Source organism: Berghia stephanieae, chromosome 14, assembly GCF_034508935.2.
Source record: "Berghia stephanieae isolate SIO BIC M18660-M18661 chromosome 14, UCSD_Bste_1.3, whole genome shotgun sequence".
In the NCBI taxonomy this organism is placed as follows: Eukaryota; Metazoa; Mollusca; class Gastropoda; order Nudibranchia; family Aeolidiidae; genus Berghia; species Berghia stephanieae.
In genome coordinates this window covers 11,897,324-11,905,622 of record NC_088373.1, presented here as the reverse complement: position 1 = coordinate 11,905,622, position 8,299 = coordinate 11,897,324, and positions in this window count along the sequence as shown.

The following is an 8,299-nucleotide window of genomic DNA, read 5'->3' as shown; positions in this document are numbered from 1 at the left end:
TAGGATTCAATAGTCTGGTGTCACGTCCGCCCAGCAACGAGCAGCTTGGTTCTAAACAAAGAAAATCAGTATTTTTTATTCTTCATGCTGGCGAGAACTTACTAGGGAAGTGACGTCACTACTATTGAATCCAATTGGAATTTAAGACTATCCTATAAATAGTTCGAAGATGACGTCACTCAGGTCTTTGTTATTGTTTTTTGCCATCCGCGTTTATGAGTAATGCTCACTGAACTGTATTAACCCGACTATAAACGTTCATGGATACACGCAGTTTTGTGTGTTGGTCCGTTATACTTCCGGATGGCAATGTTATGAGCTTCTTAGCCAAGCGCATACTATCTGTAGATAGAACGACATTGACGCCTCTCAGCTCTTTGTTATTGTTTTCAGCCAGCCTTTTTTTTATGAGTAGTTCTCACTAAATTATATTTATCAGACTATAAACGTTTTAGGTTACGCATTTTGTGTTGGTACGTAAAATCCGGCTGGTGAAATGGTGTGATGTTTTTGGCCAACCACATAGCAATCAATTGTCTTCTGCTGAAATGATCTACATGTGTTGCAATCGCCGTAAAACTCTTAAAAACAAAAACAAAAATAGATATAAATGATTAAAACTCACCGTTGACTTTCTTTCGGTTGTCATAACTGTGTATTGTGAGTTTACGAAGGTCAAGGTTAGGGGGACTTTAGTGAAAGTCAATCACCCAACTGGTGATCTAATGACAACAATAAACATGTTAAAGATAGAATGAAGTTGACGTCACTCAGGTCTTTGTTATTGTTTTTTTTTTTTGCCATCCATATTTATGAGTAATTATAACAACTGTATTAACCCGTAGCCATCGTTCACTTATAGATAGAATGAAGTTGACGTCACTCTGGTCTTTGTTATTGTTTTTTTTTGCCATCCATATTTATGAGTAATTATAACTTAACTGTATTAACCCGTAGCCATCGTTCACTTATAGATAGAATGAAGTTGACGTCACTCAGGTCTTTGTTATTTTTTTTTTGCCATCCATATTTATGAGTAATTATAACTTAACTGTATTAACCCGTAGCCATCGTTCACTTATAGATAGAATGAAGTTGACGTCACTCTGGTCTTTGTTATTGGGTTTTTTGCCATCCATATTTATGAGTAATTATAACTTAACTGTATTAACCCGTAGCCATCGTTCACTTATAGATAGAATGAAGTTGACGTCACTCAGGTCTTTGTTATTGTTTTTTTTTTTTTGCCATCCATATTTATGAGTAATTATAACTTAACTGTATTAACCCGTAGCCATCGTTCACTTATAGATAGAATGAAGTTGACGTCACTCTGGTCTTTGTTATTGGGTTTTTTGCCATCCATATTTATGAGTAATCATAACTTAACTGTATTAACCCGTAGCCATCGTTCATTTATAGATAGAATGAAGATGACGTCACTCTGGTCTTTGTTATTATTTTTTTGCCATCCGCGTTTATGAGTAATTCTCACTAAACTTTATTATCCAGACGATAAAAGTTAATGGTTACACAGAGTTTTGTGTGTTGGTCCGTTATACTTCCGGATGGCAATGTTGTGAGCTTCTTAGCCAAGTGCATATTAATAATAATAATAATAATAATAATAATAATAATAATAATAATAATAATAATAATAATAATAATAATAATAATAATAATAATAATAATAATACTTTATTGCATCCCAAAAAGGAATTTTTTTGTACAGACGTGTTATAATTTATACAATAAGATAAAAATACAATGGAAATAGGATGTATATATAAAAAAGGAACAGCTCCATAACCAGAGCTGCCCTTTATAATATGAATAATTTCAACACTGTAAAATAGTTAAAACTGTCACTATAAATTGAAAATTGAAAAGATTGCAAAACAAATAAATTAATAAATTAATATTTACATTTTTGAAAGTAAAAATGCGAAATAATTATTTAAAATGATTATTGCTTGTTGTTATAAAGCCTAATACTGGACGGCAGAAAAGATTTTCGATGTCTCTCTGTTTTCGTTGAAATAGAGAAAGGGCGACCACTTCTTTCTGACATACAAACTGATGGTCTTAGTGGATGATACTGGTCATTTAATATTTTAGTTATTTTATTTATACAAAATTTCTCATATAAAAGATCTATTTCGTCAACATCATTTATATAGCGTTTAATGGATCTTTAAATATTTGAATTTATTTTGTTCCTTTCCACTGCTAAGCAATTGCCTCCCCAAGCTGTTATACAAAATGACAAAACAATTTCGATTACTGCTCTATAAAATAATGTGCAGAGGGTTTTATCTATTCTAAACTGAGCGAGTTTTGATAAAAAAATATGTACGTCTGCACATCTCATGCCTAATTATTTTCAAGTGTTCATCCCACTTGAGCCTGTCATCAATTGTTACACCAAGGTATTTGTAGTAAGGAACTCGCTGGACGAATTGGTCCTTTAATTTTAACGGTTCTATCGGTTCCTTCACTCTTCTAAAGTCAATCACTAGCTCCTTTGTCTTGCTTGTGTTAAGCTCTATGTGGTGGGCATCACACCAAGACACAAATCTATCAATTTCTTGCCTATAAGCCACTTCGTTGTCATTTGTTATGAGGCCTTGAAGAGCGGTGTCATCTGCAAACTTTATTAAAAGGACACTCAGGTTTTGACTTCTACAGTCATTCGTGTATATTGTGAATAATACAGGGGACAATACACAACCTTGAGGAGCACCAGTATTTGTAGTTATACAGGAAGATATGTTTTGTCCTAATTGAACATATTGTGCTCTATCCGTAAGAAATTCGAGCACCCAAGCAATTATATACTTGTTTAGATTCAGACTAGTCAATTTTTGAACAACCAACTGAGGTTGCATTGTATTGAACGCTGAAGAAAAATCTGCAAAAAGCAATCTGCAATAGCTCTTAGCGTGATCCAGATGCCTGTAGATGTTGTTTGTAAACAGCAAAATGGCATCCGCTACGCCACGTCCTGGTTTGTAAGCAAATTGATGACTATCACTCAATGGCATAAACTGGTTCCTAATTTTAACAAGAACAAGTTTTTCTAAAGATTTCAAGACTATTGAAGTCAGTTCAACAGGTCTGGGATCGTTCATAGATTCAAGTTTTTCTTTTTTTGGAACAGGAATAATTTTTGAAGTTTTCCAAATTTCAGGGATCGAAACGCATTGGAGGGACCAGTTAAAAATATGTGTATAAAGTGCATATTATCTATAGCCTGACACTAGAATCCACTAAGACTTATAGTTTGACGTCATTTTTTAGGTCTAGTGAGTTGTCGTTAGTAGAGATTACGGAAAGAAGTGATCCCATTGGTTGAGCTATTGAATACAACTCACGATTTGTTTTCTTTTGTGGCCAAAGACTTGTCTTTTGACGTCATTTTGTGGTTGTGTTAGGCTATAAGTTGACGATGGCTCTGATTAACCAGACTATAAACGTTCAAGTTTACACATGTAAGAACCACGATGGCCGCCGTTGCTGGGGGACGTGACATCAGACTATTGAATCTAATTATGCCACCTTTACGTAACCTATTCATTTTTATTAGTACTCCAAAGGACTGATTACATACATATTCCCAAGGATTTAGGAATTTAAAAAAGTAGAGGGCTTGATGTCACAACTTTTCTTCCCTATTCAATAGGATTCAATAGTCTGATGTCCGCCCATCAACCAGCAGCTTGGTTCTAAACAAAGAAAATCGGTACTTTTTATTCTTCATGCTGACTTGAACTTTTTCATATGACATGTGATCAGAATGTATAAAAGTCAAAACATGATCGGGTTTATAATGTTTTTCTCCTCTGGATACTTTTATGCTCGTCGGAGAATAGAAGTATTTCATAAGGGCGTCCGCCAGTGTCCCGATAATGTAAAACCAATTACTAAGTTACTATGCTCCATTACGAGGGAAGAGACGTCACGACTGTTGACGCCTATTAATTCTATTGTTTTGTTTACATTAATACTATAAGGATTACATCATCTGCAGTTTTGAAGTGACAAAATGTTACGTCAACAAAACAGCAGTGGCAATGCAATTGGATAATTAAGGCTTTTTGAAGGTCATGTTCCGTGTCATATTGATGCTATGCGTTTACGTAAAATAACCACAACATCAGCCAAACGGTAATAACGTGGAGCCGGAGTTTATCCCGGTTTCTATAGATAGTTCGAAGTTGACATCACTGAGGTCTTTGTTATTGTTTTTTGTCATCCGCATTTATGAGTAATTCTCACTAAACTGTATTAACCTGACTATAAATGACCATGATTACACACAGTTTTGTGTGTTAGCCAGTTATACTTCCGGATGGCAATGTTATGAGCTTCTTAGCCAAGCGCATAATATCTATAGCGTGAAACGGATAATAGCAATTCACTGCTGGATGGATAGGGGAGTCAGAAAAACAAACAAACTCGACTGCACCCGGGATCGATCTCAGTCCCTTTGCGTGTGAAGCGAGTGCTCTACCGACTGAGCTATCGGGACCCCCTCCTTGGGGATTGCCATAGACTAATAAATTTCTGAAAATAATAAAGCAAATTGATAAATAATAAAAAGGAACTACAATGACATAGCTAGAAGTAAAGAAACAAAAACTTAACAAAACTAAACACACACACACACACACACACACACACACACACAAACATCTGTCATAAATTAAATTGAGCTTTTATATAGCGCAATATCCACTTAACGTGCTCAAAGCGCTTTACAAGGGGTCCCTGGTCAACGGCAACATTTAACATGTAGGACGAGACATGACGCCTGTTATGCGATATTACAATTTTTCGGACAAAGACAACGCTGTTAACGGCCAGGTACTCATGTTACACATGAGTACGGTGAGAGAATGTGAGTAAAGAGCCTTCTCCAAGGACTCAACTATGCGCCGAGCGAGGCTCGAACCAAGGACCTTCCGATCCGAGCGAGTGTCACACCAATAGACCACATAGCCGCAAAAGCTTAACAAAACTAAACACACACACACAAAAAAAAAACATCTGTCATACCTCCAAAATTTTGGTATTATCCTTATCCTTATGATGTTTCCTGTTTTTATGGTTTATATAAAGCGCATGTGTTACCTTGACGTTTGCAAGGGTTATGTGGTCTAGTGGTATGACACTCGCTTTCGAATCGGAAGGTCCTGGGTTCGAGCCTCGCGCTCGGCGCATAGTTGAGTCCTTGGAAAAGGCTCTTTACTCACATTCTCTCACCGTACTCAGGTGTAAAATGAGTACCTGGCCGTTAACAGCGTTGTCTTTGTCCGAAAAATTGTAATATCGCCTAATAGGCGTTATGTCCCGTCCTACATGTTAAATGTTGCTGTTGACCAGGGACCCCTTGTAAAGCGCTTTGAGCACGTTTAGTGGATATTGCTCTATGTAAAAGCTCAATTATTATTATTAAGGGTTGTTTTATAGATTTGATAGAAATAATCTAATCAGGCTTTAGCCAATTTACTGCCGGACTCTGGAAAGAAAGGTATTCAAATATTTGGCCAGAAAACTTGTCTTTCAAATATCGATCGATTTAAATGACCCTCATCTAAGCAAAACTCTCAAACATGGGACTTAACTCACTCAACCCTAACACCGACTATATCCGTAATATACCCGGGGTTACTTTAACCCCATGCCTATTGATTACATTTTTCTGAGACAAATTAAAGGCGTAGTATCAAAGCTAATGTTTTTAGTTTTTTCGTGCTAATGATAGTTGGACAAAACTATCTATGTTCATGCTTTAGAAAGGTAGTTAATTGGTTAAAACCTGACATAATAAATACATATTGGAAATGGAATTGGATTCGATTCTATATATACTGGTGATTATTTTATTATGTATTTTATTACAACTTATAAAAAATAATCGGATATATAGATATAAATTATATCATTACTGAAGCTGTGCCAGAAAATTTCTTGAAAACATGCTAAATAATATATAGAAGAAAAATAAGAGTGAAACTGGTATGAAATACAAGGCAAATGTATCTAAATATTTTTTGCATTTTAAGTTTTATCCAAGAAAATATGCATATTAATTCATTTGAAGATTAAAGGGGGGGAAAACCACAGATGTCTATTTTCGAAACCTGTGTGACTCCCCCCCCCCCCCCCCCCCCCCCCGTTCCTCCTGGAGTGATGTCAGGGCTCCAAATCCTCATTCCATAAATAGAACAATGCATAACCGACCATACAAAGTCGTTTTTCACGCTGTTCTATTTATAAATAGTATGAAGATGACGTCACTCAGGTCGTTGTTATTGCTTTTTTGCCATCCGCGTTTATGAGTAATTCTCATTAAATAAAATGTATTCATCAGCCTATAACCGTTCAAGGTTACACATCATTTTGTAACAACAAGATATGAAGTGAGTAGAAAAGTGCCAGAAGACAATAGAGAATAAAAAATTTTTTCGCGGCGGTGGTGGGGTTTGAACCTGCGACCTTATTGGTACGACAACTCCGCCTGGCAGGTGAGAGCGTGGCTCTACCGTGTGAGCTATCCACGAACACAAAAATATTCGTTTCAAACCCAAAGTCATTTCTAGATCCCTCTCTCACCCACTTCTTGAGATCGCCGATTCGTTCACCACCATCGCGAAGTAATTTTTTGACCAGCAGTTAAGCTTAATAGCCAATATTCTCATCACAAACATATAACATAGAAACGATTGAGACATTGAGTATGCTCCGGTGTATGGGGTGAATTTTTAATTCAGAAAAGTGAGTGGAGCAGGCACTTATGTTGGTAACAACAAGATATGAAGTGAGTAGAAAAGTGCCAGAAGACAATAGAGAATAAAAAATTTTTTCGCGGCGGTGGTGGGTTTGAACCTGCGACCTTATTGGTACGACAACTCCGCCTGGCAGGTGAGAGCGTGGCTCTACCGTGTGAGCTATCCACGAACACAAAAATATTCGTTTCAAACCCAAAGTCATTTCTAGATCCCTCTCTCACCCACTTCTTGAGATCGCCGATTCGTTCACCACCATCGCGAAGTAATTTTTTGACCAGCAGTTAAGCTTAATAGCCAATATTCTCATCACAAACATATAACATAGAAACGATTGAGACATTGAGTATGCTCCGGTGTATGGGGTGAATTTTTAATTCAGAAAAGTGAGTGGAGCAGGCACTTATGTTGGTAACAACAAGATATGAAGTGAGTAGAAAAGTGCCAGAAGACAATACAGAATAAAATTTTTTTTTTTCGCGGCGGTGGTGGGGTTTGAACCTGCGACCTTATTGGTACGACAACTCCGCCTGGCAGGTGAGAGCGTGGCTCTACCGTGTGAGCTATCCACGAACACAAAAATATTCGTTTCAAACCCAAAGTCATTTCTAGATCCCTCTCTCACCCACTTCTTGAGATCGCCGATTCGTTCACCACCATCGCGAAGTAATTTTTTGACCAGCAGTTAAGCTTAATAGCCAATATTCTCATCACAAACATATAACATAGAAACGATTGAGACATTGAGTATGCTCCGGTGTATGGGGTGAATTTTTAATTCAGAAAAGTGAGTGGAGCAGGCACTTATGTTGGTAACAACAAGATATGAAGTGAGTAGAAAAGTGCCAGAAGACAATAGAGAATAAAAAATTTTTTCGCGGCGGTGGTGGGGTTTGAACCTGCGACCTTATTGGTACGACAACTCCGCCTGGCAGGTGAGAGCGTGGCTCTACCGTGTGAGCTATCCACGAACACAAAAATATTCGTTTCAAACCCAAAGTCATTTCTAGATCCCTCTCTCACCCACTTCTTGAGATCGCCGATTCGTTCACCACCATCGCGAAGTAATTTTTTGACCAGCAGTTAAGCTTAATAGCCAATATTCTCATCACAAACATATAACATAGAAACGATTGAGACATTGAGTATGCTCCGGTGTATGGGGTGAATTTTTAATTCAGAAAAGTGAGTGGAGCAGGCACTTATGTTGGTAACAACAAGATATGAAGTGAGTAGAAAAGTGCCAGAAGACAATAGAGAATAAAAATTTTTTTCGCGGCGGTGGTGGGGTTTGAACCTGCGACCTTATTGGTACGACAACTCCGCCTGGCAGGTGAGAGCGTGGCTCTACCGTGTGAGCTATCCACGAACACAAAAATATTCGTTTCAAACCCAAAGTCATTTCTAGATCCCTCTCTCACCCACTTCTTGAGATCGCCGATTCGTTCACCACCATCGCGAAGTAATTTTTTGACCAGCAGTTAAGCTTAATAGCCAATATTCTCATC